We start from the raw sequence: 18,220 nt of genomic DNA, 5'->3' as shown, positions 1-18,220 counted from the left end.
GTGTGGCAATGACATGGAGTGGACATTTTATGGATAACATCAAAAGAAAGTGGAAAAATGTTTTTTAACATTTCCGTTGGACCAAATGGTAAACATCTTTTTCAGAGTTTCGTAATAGATGATGATGATGATGATGATGATGATGATGATGATGATGATGATGATGATGATGATTAAACTGCTGTACAATACTCTTTGTGATCTTGACATGTAAAAAAAAAAAAAAAAAATATATTATGTGGTCCATATGAACAGTGCAGCAACCATGGAGAGTACAGAGAACAACTTCGAAGTTATTGATTATAGAACTCTGAAGCCAATATCCAGCAAGGATATGAGTGAGATAGCTCAGGTCCAGGTCCTGTAAAACTCTCCAGTATGAAGCTGGGAACATTATGCATTTTAAGTTTGCTACTATTTTGAACTTACAATTAATAGCCAAAATTGACAGTAGGCAAATCAAAAATGAAGAAAACTGACAAATGTTGAAATAAACTAGAAAACATTAACAGAATTAGTTATTTAGGCATTTTAATTACAAAAGACAATGTATACTGTTTGGAAATCAGAAAAAGAACTGGAACAGAAAAATGTGCTTCCAATAAGACAATAATCAGTGACCAAGTAGTTTAGTCTAGAAAAGAAGAAAATTATCAAAAGCCTTGCAGATTTGAGTGACCATTTTGATGACAGATGCCTCGCCCAATGACAGACTGCAAGTCATTTCACTGCCAGGTCTCTGTAGACATGTTGCAAGCGCTTATGAATACCTGCAGTGCTCTGGTTTTCCGCTGAAAGAAACTAAATGAGAGCTATCTGCCTTGAGTGCTCCTCTGTTACAGATGCCGTTTTAAAGGTTATGTATACTGCTGCCCCATTGACGCATAAGAAATTCCTGATTTTCTCAACAGAAATTGGCCAAGGAAAAAATGTGTTGCATTACTTACTGAACACACCTTGTATATTAGATAACTATGAAATTATAAGAAGGTAGAATGGCTTGCAAGTACTTACGTGTAAGCTGTGAAATTCTAAGTACTGCTGATAAACAGATATGTGTAGGAAAAACCATCCTAGCTTTTGGACCTGTTAGTTCCTTCCTCAGAGAGGAAAGATGCATAGGTTGTGGAAGGACAGAAAAGGAAAGGAAAAAAAGAATAAATGACAAATAATGCAAAAAGGAAAGAGTAAGAAAAGGAAACACATTAAGGAACATCATGTCTAGGAGGATGCTGGGATATGAGGATGTATTGGAGAGGAAGTTATCAGCTCCGAAATTCAGGGAAATGTATTGGATGGGAGGGTCCAAATGGCCTATAGCCAGCAGCAATCAGGTCTCATGACATTTTGTATACCATGCTCAGAAAATGGGTACTGGGTGTCTCCAATGTAGTCAGTTCCTTGTAATCCATTCAGGCACTCAGTCAGTTAAGTGATGATTATTCCAATACACAAAGCCACACAGTGATATTGTTGGTTCCCAACACAAATGGTTTTACATGGCTTTGCCTTTGATGTTTGCTGGATTAACTGATGATGGAGACCATAGTAGGAGGTTGAAGTTGGGTGTATGGGGTAGATTTTACAATGGGGATTTTCTCTTCAGGAGAAAATATCATATGGTTTGACTAGGATGTTAAGACACAAGGAGGTTGGCAAAACATGACAGTGAGGGATTGGCGTGAGGAAGGTATCAAGGAGAGAGAAATCTCATTTCAGGACTTGACCTGAAACAGTCATACTCATGGCAGTGGCTTTTGAGGCCTGGGTGACAAGGAGGGGCACTGTTCTTGTTTTCTTAAGAAAATGGAGCTGTATTTGTCAGAGGGTAAGGAGAGAGGCCAGCCAGAGAGATTTGTTTATGGAAAAGATATGTGGGGTAGTTGCGGTATAGTCAAGCACTGGGAGAAAGTATTGTTGCACACTGGTTGGTTTTATGTGAACTGTTTTTCAATGTGAGCATCGGTGAGATGGGAATTCATGCCAAGCAAGGTGTCTTTGGTTTTGGAAAATAACCAGATCCATTTCAGTTAGAAGACAGGAGTTAAGCTGATGCAACATGAGAAGTTCCTCACAAGATCACAAAGATATTTATAAATCTTTACCACTCTAGGAAACCTGGTTTCTGTGTTTTGCTGGATTTCTTTCCACGTGGCCGTTCAAAAGGTTGGCATTGGATGGAATCATCCATCATGCCCTTCCTAATTTGTTTGTAGGTTTTAGTGCTTCTACAATACCCACCTGAAAGTCAGAGGCCGCATGGATACTGGCAAGGAGGATTCCAGGGGAAAGAGCGAGAATGGATTTAAGATGATCCATGAATGGTTGACATCTTTTATGTAGGGTAGGAGGTTTTGTGAATGAGTTGGAGGTGCATGTCTGCCAGGGATGAAGTGTGTTTCCTAGAAGTTTTGGAGCCGGCTAGGTTGGAGGTACTTGTCTATCAAGGTTACAGATGTGTTTCATAGGAGCTTCGAAGCTTGATACAGGGGGGCAGCTAGGATGGTTGTTATTGTGTATTGTGGACAGCAAGTAGTTCTGTGGAAGCAGCTAAGAGTCTTTGTCAGAGGCGTTGGGTTTTATGAATTTTTTGCAGTCCAGCATGAATGGAAGGATGGGTCATTAGTAACAGTTTTTTTTTATATCAAGGTGTAAAAGAAAAAAGTGCATGTGCCACATACTCCCCACGCATGAGTATCGTAATATCAGAGCTTCTGTTCATGGGGAAGAGAGGGAGGTGGAACATGATCATAGAGCAGTAAGCCTGAAGGTTACAAAGGTGTTGGGCTTCAGCTTGAGTAAGGTTTAGGGTTTTGTTAATACTTTTCATGGAAGATAAGAAGAGCATTATTCACTGTCATTGTCTTCTACACCCACATCTACATTCTGCACACCATTGTGAAGAGCATGGCAGAGGGTAGGTGCCATTGTACCAGTTATTTGGGTTTTTCATGGCCCATTCGCATGTGGAATGTGGGAAGAATGATTGTTTAAATGCCTCTGTGCATGCCATAATTAACTTAACCTTGTTCTCACGATACCTACAGGACTAATATGTAGGCGACTGTAGTATATTCCAAGAGTCATCATTAAAGCCATTTCTTGAAAATTTGTTAGTTCACTTTCTCATGATAGTTTATGTCTATCTTAAAGAATCTTCCACGGCAGTTCCTTCAGTATCTCTGTGATACTTACCCATGGATGAAACAAACCTGTGACCATTTGTGCTGCCCTTCTCTGTAGGTGTTCAGTATCCTGTTAGTCCGATCTGTTATGGGTCCCACACTCTTGAAATCGGTTGCACGAGTGACTTGTAAGCAATCTTCTTTGTAGACTGATTACACTTCCCCATTATTCTACCAGTAAACCAAAGTGTACCACTTGCTTTACCCACTACTGAGTTGATGTGATCATACCATTTCATATTCCTACAAAGTGGTACACCTTGGTAATTGTGCGAGTTAGCCAATTACAGTTGTACAAAATTGTTAAGGCTTTCGTGGCCACTTGTCGACAAACAGCCTATTGGCTTCCGTGTCGGGTTCTTCGGCTTACGTTAATCTAATGATTTTATGGACATTTTGCCAGCACGAGTGGCTGGCATTGTCAAAGCTTCACCCGCCATTGCCGGTGGTGAACTGAAGCCAAGCTCGCGGCCACAGACTATATGTACCTGGCGCGCCAACGTCAAACTCCTTCTCAGTGGTCATTTCTGGAGTGTTTCTCCTCTTGCTACCTACGACGGTCATTTGCTGCAGTACAGGAAGCCAGGATCCGTTTACCTTAAGGCTTTCCTCTTTCTTGCTGAAGCTGTTTGTGTGGTTTTGTATTTCTACAGCTTCTCTGAACAAGCGCGCATGATAGTGCTTCTCTATAGCCAGAACTTCCATGTCGGCGAATTTTATTACGTGGTCGGTCTCACCCAGTGCATGCTCTGCCATGACCGATTTCTCCACCTGCCCCAACCTGCAGTGCCGCTTATGCTCGTTGATGCTGGTGTTAACTGATCATCCAGTCATTCTGACATAAACTTTTCTGCATATGCATGGTATACGGTATATTCCTAACATTGCAAGTGGGTCCCTTTTCTCCTTTGCCGATCTCAGACATTCTTTGATCTTCCTTGTCGGTTTTAAAATCGTCTTTATGCCATGTTTGCGAAATATACGACCAATTCTGTCCATCACTCTGGGAATGTACGGCAGAAAGGCCGTACCCAACATTTCTTTTTCTGATTCCTTACTTCGCTGAATGTTTGGCTCTGTTACACTACTAATATCATTTGTGGAGTACTCACTGCTCCTCAGAACACTTTCCAGGTATTGCATTTCTCATCTGAGGTGCTGCGGCTCACGTATTTGTCTTACTCGCGTTACGAGCGTATGAATCGTGCCTCTTTTCTGGCTCGGGTTGTGGTTTGATAGTTTGTGCAGGTATTGGTCCGTGTCTATCGGTTTTCGATACACGCTGTGTCCCAGGTTTTCGCCATCCCTTGTGACCAGCACATCTAGAAATAGCAGTTTCTTGTCCTTTTCTACTTCCATGGTAAATTTTATGTCGGCTTGGAGGCTGTTAAAGTGTCTTAGGAAGTCACTGAGCTGTTCTTCACCATGGCTCCACACCACAAAAGTATCATCGACATATCTGTACCACACCTAAGGTTTGCAAGTCGCTGAGTCCAGTGCCTGTGCTTCGAATTGTTCCATGAAGAAGTTGGCCACCACTGGACTAAGAGGACTACCCATGGCGACGCCTTCAAGCTGTTCGTAGAATTCGCCATTCCATGTGAAATAGCTCATGGTGAGACATGCATGGAAGAGCATTTTGATGTCTTGTGGGAAAATGGAACCGATGTGCTCCAGAGCGTCACTGAGTGGCACTTTCGTAAACAACGAAACAACATCAAAGCTGACCAGGATCTCGTTTGATGCAAGTTTCCGTTTCTTAGCTTTTCAATGAAATGTCCTGAGTCCTTTATGTATGTGTGTCTTCCCCACGTGTAGCTGGAGCAGAGAGGCCAAGTGTTTTGTCAGTTTATACGTCGATGAGCCAGGAGCGCTAACAATCGGTCTATGTGGAACGTTGTTCTTATGGATCTTGGGTAATCCATACAGCTGAGGTGGTAGGGCTTCTGTGTTGCACAGGTTTCTCTGTATGTCCACCGGCAGAGAAGACGCCTTGATTAATCGATTTTTATTCCGTGTGATACACTGTGTCGGATCTGCACTTACTTTTCAGTACGTTGTCGAATCTAATAGGTCTCAGATCTTTTGCTCATAATCTTCGGTCTTCATTTCATTACGACGGTCGCATTCCGCTTATCGGCAGGCAGTACCAATATATTCTTGTCGGCATTGAGATTCTTAATGGCTTGTACCTCTTCTTTCTTCAGAATGCAAGCTGGTGGTTTTGCTTGGCGCAGTATCCTGGCTGTTTCAGTATGTATTTCCTGTGCCCTTTCACAAGGAAGGATCCGAATGGCTGGTTCGGTGTTGGCAATGATGTCTTCCATAGGTATAGATCTCGGGATGATAGCGAAATTCCCTCCTTTTTGAAGAACAGACACTTCCTCTTCGGTCAATTGGCATTCGGTGAGGTTGACCACTGTTTGTGGCACGTCAGGAATTGCCTTGCCAGTCTCCTTCTGGCGTCTTTCAAACTTCTGTCGCTCGGTGCAGCGCTCGAGTTCGTTCTGCATGCTCCTATGAGTAATGCTGTCGATCTTGTCCCAGTCATCTCGATGCATTCTGCTACTTAGGTGATAGAAAATGCCCAGAAGTTCCTGATCCATTTTTGCCAAGTCTCTCCATGTTGTATGAATTTTCTCACGAAGAAAAGCTCATTCCATTCTGTTGTAGATATGATGTACTTGGGTGGTGGTGAATAGGTGCTTACATCTCAAGAACTTCAGTGTAGCACCTTCATCTTGGCACCGTGACAGAAAGGCGAGAGAGGACATCAGTTGCGCTTTCTTCTTCTGTCGTTGGTCAAGACGTCCATACAATTTGCAAATCTCCTCCCCGTAGAGGCGTAATACAAAATTGTTAAGGCTTTCGTGGTCAGTTGTTGACCAACTGCCTATTGGTCTCTGTCTCGGGTTCATCGGCTGACGTTCATCTAATGATTTTATGGATGTTTCACCAGCACGAGTGGCTGGCATTGTCAGAGCTTCACCCTCCAGTGCCGGTGGTGAACTGGAGCCGAGCTCGCGGCCACAGACTCTATGTACCTGGCGCGCCAACGTCAGAGGGCTTCTCCGTGGTCATTTCTGGTGTGGTTCTCCTCTTGCTACCTGCGACGGTCGTTCACTGCAGTACGGGAAGCCAGGATCCGTTTACCTTAAGGCTTTCTTCTTTCTTGTTGAAGCTGTTTGTGTGTTTTTGTATTTCTACAGCTTCTCTAAACAAGCGCGTGTGATAGTGCTTCTCTACAGCCAGAACTTCCATGTCGGCGAATTTTATTACGTGGTCGGTCTCACTCAGTGCATGCTCTGCCACGGCCGATTACTCCACTTGCCCCAACCTGCGATGTCACTTATGCTCTTTGATCCTGGTGTTAATTGATCGTCCAGTCATTCTGACATAAACTTTTCTGCATATGCATGGTATACGGTATATTCCCGACATTGCAAATGGGTCCCTTTTCTCCATTGCCAATCTCAGACCCTCTTTGATCTTCCTTGTCGGTTTTAAATTGTCTTTACGCCATGTTTGCGCAATATACGGCCGATTCTGTCCATCAATCTGGGAATGTACGGCAGAAAGGCCGTACCCAACATTTCTTTTTCTGATTCCTTACTTTGCTGAGTGTTTGGCTCTGTTACACTTCTAGTATCATTTGTGGAGTACCCATTGCTCCTCAGAACAATTTCCAGGTGTTGCATTTCTCATCTGAGGTGCTGCAGCTCACATATTCGTCCTACTCACGTTACGAGCGTATGAATCGTGCCTCTTTCCTGGCTCGGGTGGTAGTTTGATAGTTTGTGCAGGTATTGGTCCGTGTCTGTCGGTTTTCGATACACGCTGTGTCCCAGGTTTTCGCCATCCCTTGTGACCAGCACATATAGAAATGGCAGTTTCTTGTCCTTTTTTACTTCCATGGTAAATTTTATGTTGGCATGGAGGCTGTTCTTCTCCATGAATCCACACCACGAAAGTTTCATCGACGTATCTGTACAACACCTTAGGTTTGCAAGTCGCCAAGCCCAGTGCCTGTTCTTCGAATTGTTCCATGAAGAAGTTGGCCACTACTGGACTAAGAGGACTACCCATGGCGATGCCTTCCAGCTGTTCATAGAATTCGCCTTTCCACGTGAAGTAGCTCATGGTGAGATATGCATGGAAGAGCTTTTTGATGTCTTGTGGGAAAATGGGACCTATGTGCTCCAGAGTGTCACTGAGAGGCACTTTTGTAAACAACGAAACATCATCAAAGCTGACATGGATGTCGTTTGGTGCAAGTTTCAATTTCTTCAGCTTCTCAATGAAATGTCCTGAGTCCTGTATGTATGTGTCGGTCTTCCCCACGTGTGGCTGGAGCAGGGACCCTTTCCTTCTCATCCCATCTAGTAAGTCTCCCCTGACCTGGGGTTCTGGGTGACTTTTGTGAACTGTACCCTTTCCTCTAAACCTCTCCATTCCTTTTCCTTCTCCCCTCTCCCTCCCCCTTCAACTCTTCTGCCAGAAGAAGGAGCCACAGGCTCTGAAAGCTTGTAAAAATTTAAATACTTTTGTGTGTGTGTTCCCCTGTTGGATAACTGCATCATTTGCAAAAATATTCTGAAGTTACTATTAATATTGTCTGTAAAATTATTAATATACAATATGAACAGCAAGGGTCCTGACACACTTCCCTAGGGCACAACTGATGTTACTTCTACGTGTGTTGATGGATCTCCACCCAAGATAACCTACTGTGTCTTCCCTACAAAAACTCCTCAATCCAGTCACAAATTTCACTTGACACCCCATACAACATACTCGTGATAATAAGCATAGGTGTGATACTGACTCAAATGCTTTTTGGTAATCAGGAAATACTGCAACTATATGATTGCCTTGATCCATAGCTTTCAGTATGTCACATGAGAGTTGGGTTCCACATAGTCGATATTTCCGAAATTCATGCTGTTTGACATGGAAGAGGTCTTTCTGTTCAATATACCTCATTATGTTTGAACTCATTTTATGTTCTAATAGTCTATAACAACTCTATGTCAAGGATGGTGGATAGTAGTTTTGTGGATCACTTCTACTACCTTCTTGTAAATGGGTGTGACCTGTACTTTCTTCCAGCTACTGGGCACAATTCTCTGTTCGAAGGATCTACTATAGACCGTAGTTAGAAGAGAGGCTATCTCAGCTACAAATTCAGTGTAGGTTGTGATTGGCATTTCATCGACCCTTGGAGCTTTGTTCAGTTTGAATTATTGCAGCTGTTTGTCAAAGCCACTGACAATAATACTAATCTCCATGGAACATTATCATTACTTTGTAACAAGGGCCTAGGTTCACATTTTAAGAGCTTCAGATCAAAGTATTTCAGAAAGTTTTGTTGCCACATAGTACCTGGAATTGAGTACCAGTTACAATAGCTGGATTGCAATAAGGATAAACACTTCCTGCTGGAAGCATGTTTATCAAGCAGGCACTATAGTATAGTTGGAGGTGAACTCTCTCTCAACAGCGTGTGCTGCTCTGTAGTCATGCACTGAATATTCTAGTAAATTTCAATATTCCACAAATAGGTCTCAGAACCATTCATAAATTACAAATAGTAAACAGTAATTAACAGCAGAAGGTTGAAATCAAACAAGTTACTCGCATGTCACTGCTACGCCATGGCGGACAGTGTACACCATGTGGCCGTGCTCCCCCTCCTTGCACAGCTATGACCTGCTGTTTTGGAGTTGACTGTGATTTCCTGGATCTGTTCCTTAGTACGGTAGCACTGACACATTCTCGTGTTCTGGTTGAATCGTTACGTCCTAATGGTCACTGTGACATTGAAAAGTGGTTACTTCAGTTGAGGGACTGCTATTGGCAGGCAGATTTTCAAGTTCCTTGTATTGATAGCACTTATCAGTCTGCTCCTCAGGATATGATTATGGCTTCATGTGAAGGATATAAATGTCTCCGCACTTCTTTTTGCTTGATGTAGGGCAGTCGTATCTAACTGTGTGTGTAAAATCTGACAAATGATGTAGGTTCTGGTGTGGGCTAAAGTAACATTTTAATAATTTTTCCGATAGATTGACCTTAATTTTACGTAAAAATATAAATGCTGTCACTCCGGTTGCAGGTTTCAACTTGTTGTATATTGTATTGTTCACTGAACTTATCCTGTGTGTCTCAGGTCAGTATGTCTGGCAGCTGTCTTGCTTCAGTTATGGTGATGAGCTGTTTGATGTAACCATCATCATGTTAAATGGAAGCAAAGTATTCCTTGTTATTTCAGCATGTCAGTGGTGGATCAGAAAAAATAGCACTAAAACTTTAGTGTATCTCTCTTCTGTGTTGTGTATGAATGTCACAACAGGGATTATTACAGCCTGGTTTCTCTGTTCAATGTCAACGTGTATTAGGAACCTATCTATCAGTGTTTCAGTAAAAAATTCCATGAAGCCATTCGTGTGAAGGTGCAAATGTTTCATCCTGTAGACAATGTTGCATTGCAAGATTACTTCTGTCCCCAGTCTTGACTGAAAAATTTTCCACAATTGAAGAACATTATATATGGTTTCTGTGCTTCTCAGCAAACCTGGCAGTTTATGAAGCTTCATCAGTTCATACAGCCTTGATGACAGTCAAGGGAGTGAGGTAGTCAGTGTGCAGCATTAGTCATTTCTTCCCATTTGTCTTGATTTGGTAAACCTCCCCAAGAGGTCAGTTCCAATCCATTGAAATGGATCAACTGCAAGTAGAATTGTTACCATATAATCTTAGGGTATCTGAAGTACATGTACCCCTTGTTGGCACGCGTTGTAGTGACTTACATAATGTCTGATAGACCGGGAGTGACCTAGCCAATGGTATTAGCTTTTAATTAAGTCCAGATGACCTGTCTGTTCCCATCCCATTAGGTTGTAAACATTTTTTTACACTATTCCATTTATTAGTATGAATTCTACTTTGACAGCTTGTAGCTTCTCTAAGACCTCTGTGGTCTATGCTGGATCTCCTGTGTTCTGCTGCAATTTTCATCAGAGCAACAGTCATAGAAATATCACTAACCCTGTAATGTTGTTTTAGTGGATTCCAAGAAAGGCATTTATCAAATATTTACAAACATTGTATTCCTGAAGCTTCAGTGCGTGTCTCAACAATTATTGTGACAGATCCTCCTCCTTGTCAGTGAGCATAAAGAAAGGCGGGCAGTCACAACAGTGAATTGTGTGCCATATAAATAGGGTTGGAACTTGTTCATTGCTGAGGCAGCTGCAAGGTTCTCTTTCTCATTCATAAAGTAATTCATCTCAGATTTATAAAGTACTCAGGAGGCATTAGAATTCACCCTTTCTGCCTCTTATTGCATTTGCACTAGAACTTCATGTATACAGGGCCCATTAGCAACATTGTGTAGTTCTACCTTGACATTCTACTCAAAAAGTGTCACACCTGGTGAAGACATCAGTACCTCCTTAATATACAAAAAGATTTTTTGTGGATTCTAGTGAAAATGTGTCCCTCATGTACACACTTTAGGACAGTTGTCAAGCAGCTTAGGTGCTTTTGAAATATCTTTGTGAAGCCAAAAGTATCTTCTTTCTTTTCTGTAGCTCAATCAACTTTCTTCTAGGTATCCCTTTTTGTCTTTTTTCATTTTCTTTTTTATTCCATCCTCTGCCATTCTCTCTACATTTTCTAGGCATCTTACTTGTTGTGATTTGATAAATTTTATTGTATCTTCTCCTTGCTTGTAGCTTGGTGTTACAGTGAATACTGCAGCCTTCTTCCTCCCTTATTGGGCCATAAATTTTGCTTACTATTTTTCACTCAAGGTCCTTAAAGCATTTTCATCACTTTCTGTCAGTTGCCATACCTGTGATTTTTATGCGGCAGTTTAGAGAGCTAGGGAGATGTATACTAAGAGTTTCATTCCTCTTGTAAGAGGGCTGTTTCTCAAGAGACTTAGGCTTGCAAAGTAAGCTCCATTTCCTGCTTTGTATATTTTTCCATATAACATTTCCAATGCTGTTATCATTTGATATTGAGGCTTCCAGATGGTTAAAAGAGGAACTCCTTTGAAACATTTCCCATTTATATTTAGATCTTTAAGAGTTGTCCTGGCCTCAGTGTGTGAATTACCAAATATTTGATTTTATTTACTATGAAGTTGATTTTTAATGCATCTGTTTCCATTGGCAGGTATGTTTCTTGAAGTGTACTGGAATTTCTTCCTACTAATGCAATGCCATCAGCATATGCACATACCTCGATAGTTTTAATAAATAATTTTTTTTTAAATGATTTTGTTTTATTACACTATGGAGGGCTATATTGAATAAGACAGTGGAGAGACTATCACCTTGCTGCACATATTTGTTAAAGACAGAGCTTTCACGTCTCCTACTGAATATCTTTACTTTTGCTCTTGTCTCTATTGTTTTCATTCTGATAAGATTTATTGGTCCGGCACTTATACCCACTTCTCTCACCACTCTGTACAATTCTTGCCAGTTTATGCTGTCAAAGGAGTGTTTAAAATTGTTGAATATGAAATACAGATATATATTGTGTCTGTAAAACTTTTCCATCATTTGTCTGATCACAGATATCTGACCAGCTATTCCTCTTCCTGGTTGGAAATCACACATATTTCCCAAGTATGCCCTGCACATTTTTGTAGCCTTTTATTTAGTACATTTGTGAAGACCTTGTAATTCATGCTTAGTAGTGTTGTACCTCTGTAGTTTCCATAAGCTGTCCTATCTTCTTTCTTATAAATTGGAATTATTATCCAGTTGTCCAGTAATCGGGAATGATTGCAGTTTCTCATATGTCTCATATTAGTGTGTGCAGTTCCTTTATTTCAGCAGCTCTACCAATTTTTATTAATCCAGAGATTATGACATCTTCACCGTGGGTTGACTGTCTTTCGTCTTGTGGACAGTAAGAGAAAACTCTTGCAACATCGGCTTTCTTGCTTCACTGTCTACTACCATCCCTCCTCTTTCTTCCTGTAAGGTTTTTCTTCTTCCGGACTGGTATTTATTGTCTCTTTGAAATGTGTGCCCATGTGCCACTATCTGTTCTTTCTCCCTTATTATTTTTCCATCTTTACTTGAGCAAGTCTTTATTTTTGGCTGAATCTGTCATTTTTCCTGCAGCATGCTAGAATTTTCTTACTTTGCTCTTTTCCTTAGCTCTTCTAGTTCTTGAAAATTCTTCTTGGTGCACTCTCTTTTCTTTGTCTTGCACAGGGTCTCACAGCTGTGGTTCTTAATTCTCTGTATTGTTTCTGGTTTCTCTTTGTTACAATCCGCTAGCTCTGCCTCTCAATTCTCTATATTGTTCCATATTATTTCTGATTTCTCTTTGTATAAGTCTCATTCTTTACCATTTGCTTTCCGTTATTGCTAGTCTGCAATCTACATAAAACCATTCCTAGGTTCACCTGTTTCTTTTCATGTGTATTGTTTCTTCTGAAGCATCCTTAGTGTCTTTTCATTCCTGCTTCACTCTTTGCCTTCTACAATTATTGGCTCTTTGTTGGTCAATTTCTTACATAGTGATAGTTTTTTAATCGGGAATTTAAAGTTTATCTAAATTTCAGTTCATCCTCTTGTCTGTTCTGTTGCTATTTACTAATGATAGCTACTCTGTCAGGATTGATTTTACCAAATAGTGGTCTGAGTCACAATTTGATCCTCTGCACCTAAAATTGAGGTGGAGTGGTGGGAATTCACTAACATGTGGTCAATCTGGTTGGCTTTCTCATTGACTGCATACTTCCATTCGAGGGTCTGGGCTTGACAAGGAGGAACACTATGGTTAGAGTAGGTGTTGGATAGTGGTGCTCTAAGAGAGAATGAGTTAAGGAATCCCTTTCCCTTGACTAAAAACTAATCCAACATTCTGTTTCTCAAATGAAAACTTCCTTTCTCTGGGTCTAACACCTTCTTTCACAGTGATAACTTAAAGAAATGGTGTCTGGAGTGCTCTTACAGATGCTGGAGAGCAAGTGATTCAATTTCAGAGAGGTGATGTATGTTGTAGGGATAGCACAGTATCATTGTCTTGCAGAGGGAGCAGAAGTTGTTTTGGGGTGCCTGTGCCATGGAGATATGTTTTTGCAGTACTAGGTTTGTGAGGGATTGAGTTGGCAGAATTTGAGAAGGTGCAAGTCACTGTGAAAGGAGGTTTCAGACTCAGAGAAAGGAAGTTTTGATTTGAGGAACAGAATGTTGGAATAGTTTTTAGCCAAGGAAAGGGATACTTTTCTGAACTGGTGTAGAAAGCTCCCAAAATTATTCCATCCTCAACCTGCGATAATCTCCTATCTCCACACCCTTCACCCATAGTTTGTGCCATGTCCTATCACGTCCCAATTCACATCCCATCACCCTCATTGTGCACTGTTCTCTGCCAACACACCCACCACTTTTTTCCTCTCAAGTGCTCCTCTCCTTTTTCACTCCAGTTCCCCCACAGCCTCCAGACGCTATTCCTAGCAGCCTTGTCCTGCAACCTTGTAGTCCCTGCACACTCTGCCAGTCAGTGCTCTTCTCTCCACCCACCCATAGCCTTCCATCTGTCCCCCTTCCCTGCCTCGCTCCAGTTTGCTGCTTTCATTCAGCAAATCGATTGCAGTCTTCCCCAAGTAGCTGGATAAAGCGATCATATCTGCATCAGGTGTGACTATGCGCCTCTCTCTCTCTCTCTCTCTCTCTCTCTCTCTCTCTCTCTCTCTCTCTCTCTCTCACACACACACACACACACACACACACACACACACACACACACACAGAGAGAGAGAGAGAGAGAGAGAGAGAGAGAGAGAGAGAGAGATGTTGTGATATGATGAACAGTGTTTCGGTTTGAAAGACAGGGTTTGGTCATTAGCAGCATTTGAATGACACATACTCCATGACATAGAGGCTGACTGCAGTGCTGGCTGGGTTTGTGTGTGTAGTCAGCTGCAGCACTGGATTTGGTCCCTGTGCTAACTTATGTGAGCCCCATTTCCACATGCTCTGACCACTATTCAGTGGCTGAACCGTGCATATCTGTCAAAGCTGAAAAAATACAAAATTGATGTCACCTCAGTCATCGATCAAACAATGGCTGCTAACTGTTATTTGTGCTTGCACTCATACAAAGAAAGTGTCAATCACACAAAGAAGGATGATACATCATATGAAAAAAGGTTGCACACAATTCTGCCAGTGTGCAGATATTATTTGTAATCATTATATATAAACAGACACAGCATCAAAGAAGTTTTCCTGCAACCTCTAATCAGCAAAAGTATAATAATTTCTTAACTAATAAGTGCACAATGAAGATTAGGTAATCAAATTGTAGCTCTCAGCAAGGTGCTTTGCCTGGTACATTCATACTATTGATGGTGTAATTGGACTTTGACAATTGAAGTAATACCTGCCGCAAAACAAGTACACATATAGCAAGGCAGTGTGCATTTACAGAGGTTGTAACACACAATTTGCAATCATTAGCTATGAAGATTTATAATTTTTATTGTATTTTTCTTTGTATATAATTGTGCATATTTTTGTTGTGCAATGAAAAGAGCATTAGAAATCCATTAAGGAGGTAGTCCAAATTAATAGTTGTAATACTATTTAATGGCACAAAGCGAAAGAACCCTTTTGCGTATTGCAACAAAGTTTGCAATTATTCAACTTCAGTTATTGGTTGAACTATTAAATGTACAACTTAATACGAGGGTGAGTCAAATGAAAACCTTAAATATTTTTTAAAATATTATTTATTGTGCAGAAGTGGTACAAAGCTGTATCACTTTTCAACATAACCTCCCCCACGCTCAATGCAAGTCCTCCAGCACCTACAAAGTCCATAAATTCCTTTAGAAAAACATTCTTTTGTAGTCCGCACAACCACTCGTGTACCGTGTGGTGTACCTCTTCATCAGAACAGAACTTCTTTCCTCCCAATGTGTCTTTCAGTGGTCCGAACATCTGAAAATCACTTGGGGGCGAGGTCTGGTGAGCTGAATACACACAACCGTGGGATCAGTTGGGCAGAGATGCACTGTAAAATAAGAGTCATTGCAGTAATGGACAGCAAAATGGGAGTAATCAGTGGCAGCAGCTGGGGAACTACTTGCAGGTTTTCTCCTGGCTGTGGTCTGTAAAGGGAGGAATAGATATGATGGAAACAGGACTGAAGATGGGTTTATGAGAAGGCTCAAAGATGGTAATGATTATGGGGAAATCTGAGTGTTCAACATGGAAGCAGTATTCGAAACTGAAGAACTGTGGAGAGGCAGCATGATAGTAAAATCAGAAAGAGGCATAATCAGAGAATTGAATCTGTAGACATCAATTTGAATGTATTGTTCAATCCAACATCTTGTGAGGATGATCATGTCTGTTTGCCAGTGCTATAGCAGGACAGTTGGATTGAGGAATCATTAATGGCAAAGAGAATATTAATTTTTGTGTGGATTGGGGTGAAATAGTTCCAGTTTTAGATTTTGGTGCTGCTAGCTTATAGGAAAAGGAACCTGTCATGGCAGAGGAAGTGGTGGTCAGGCACGCAAAGAGCCTTGTGTGCTGATAATTTATTTACTGAACAGTAAGGAGCTGCAGCAAATACTATTTCACACACTGTGAGTGGCACACTGGGCTCTGACTAGTGCAATTTTGGTAGTAATTTATGCATTGAAGATAGTTTATATGAGATGAAGACTTTCATAATTGTTATTGTTGAAGAGCAAGTGGTCATAAATGATATGTGTACTGACTGGCGTAGTAAAGAGGAAGACGAGTTCCAGCTGAATGATTATGTTGCACAGGCCAGATTTCTAAGGCAATTGTTACCGCAAAGGTGAACCACCATGAAGTTTAAACTGGCGAGGAAATTGTGCAGATTAAGTGAAATTCAGCCAGAATTTTGCTGTTTCCGATGACATATTTAATGGTGATATTCATCTTGAACCTCCAAGCAATATTTTAACTAACACCATGTGCATTTATAGCTTTAAGGAGAATGAGAGCAATTTACTGGTGGAAAGTGATGTGAAGAAAGAATACTTAGAAAAAGTTTAGCCTATCATAAATGTTGTGGTGAATAATGCAGCTGTAGACTGTTTGGTCGACACTGGAAGTGATGTGAGTTCTGTTTGAGTCATTTTTTAATCATGGAAATAGTGAAGATGTTGCTGTATATTGTTTTAGCAGTGTGAAAATTAAGATGGTTACTGGCAATAACAGTAAGCCTATTAAAAGTGAAGCCATCTTTGAGGTAGATGTGGGTGGAGTCACATATGTGCACGGGTGTTTTTTGGTACCTAATCTGAGTGCCAATATGTTGTTATGCACAGACTTTTTGGCTAAATATGTTGGTAACATCAATTACCAGCACAGGTATATTGAGTTGAACATTAGTGCAAGCTGGAAGTGTGTTAAGTTTAAGAGTTTGCTTGCCAGTGAAAGATTGGTGGCTAGTGTATACATAGATAATAGCATTAGTGAATTAGATGTAGTTGACAGCATTAGAAATAAGGTGAATGGTACAAATGGATTGAAAGGAAAGAATAAAAGTGAGTTGTTTGAATTATTTTTGGTGTGTTTTTGGACAGACCTGGGAAAATCATTGATTTTGGGTACCGTTTGCAAGTAACGGATCATGAGCCTATTAGGGTATGACCTTATGTTATACCAATGGCAAACCAAGACTTTGTAAGGGCAGAATTGCAGAGGAAACTGGACTGGGGTCTTATTGAGCTCAGTAGGAGTGAGTATTGTAACCCAATCATAGTTGTGAAGAAAAGGGGCAATAGAGTCAGGACTGTACTTGATGGTAGAAGAATTAATAAAAATCATTGTATGGGAAACAGAGCAGCCTGGTAATAAGGATGAGCTGATACAGAACATTAGGAATGTACTATATATATCTAGCATAGATATGACAGCTAGATTCTGGCATGTTCTATTCACAGAAGAATGCTGCAAATATATGGCATTCATCTTTGGAGGTTGGTCATACCAATACAAAGTGATACCATTTGGTCTGTGCACTTTCGTAGTGGTGTTTTTACTAGTAATGAACAATGTACTGAGACAAGCTCTGATAAGTCACTTCACAGTCTACGTAGACAACATTTTGGTAGCAACCACAACATGGCAAGAGCACTGTAGCCAATTGAAGGAAGTGTTCGCAGTGTTCAGGAACAAAGAGATGAAATTGAAACTGAAAAAAAAAAAAAAAATACATGTTTGTTAAAGCTGAACTGGGTTTTTAGGACATTGACTGTCAGCAGAAAGCATATGCCTAAAACTGACAATCTCACAGCGATTTTTGGGTGTGTTACTCCCAGTAACTGAAAACAGCTAAAATCATTTCCAGAATGTGTTCATACAACCACAAGTTCATAAGCAATCAGTATTTAAATTCTCCAAATCTTTCTAGACCCCTGAAAAGAATGTGTCATGGCTGTAATGAAGGCTTTCGATGATGATTTCAAGGCTATAAAAGATAGTTTGTGCCACAGTATGAAGTTCTATACTATCTAGACATGATTTTACCTTTCTGCTTTGTTACAGATAGTTTGAATTTTGGCATGGGAACAGTTTTAATCCAGAGAGTAGAAGTGAAGAGGACCACAGAATACCAGATAAATTCTTTTGCCAGTCACATGCTATCTAACCATGAGTGGGGTTATGGAATTTCCGAAAAGGAACCACTGCCAGTAATATGCCGTTTTACGAAATGCTGGATGTACCTGAAGGGACCTGAAATAGTCATGTTAACTGACCACAAAACCCGTGGCTTCCTGTAAGAATGCAAGCCACCAAATGAGAGGCTGATGCGGTGGGCACTGATTTTTCAGCAGTTTCAGTGTACAGTGGAGTACACAAAACTAGCCGACATTTTTGTAGCAGATGCTTTGTTGCAGCCGACAGTAGTAGACAAAGAAGACTGTGAGGAAGGCGACAGCACAGTACTGTGTTTTGTATATGATGAGAGTTGAGGGCAAAAAGAAGGTTCGAGGCATCTGCAAAGATATGCAGAGA

The sequence above is a fragment of the Schistocerca nitens genome, chromosome 6 (genome assembly GCF_023898315.1).
Source record: "Schistocerca nitens isolate TAMUIC-IGC-003100 chromosome 6, iqSchNite1.1, whole genome shotgun sequence".
Classification (NCBI taxonomy): Eukaryota; Metazoa; Arthropoda; class Insecta; order Orthoptera; family Acrididae; genus Schistocerca; species Schistocerca nitens.
This window is presented reverse-complemented; position numbering follows the sequence as displayed.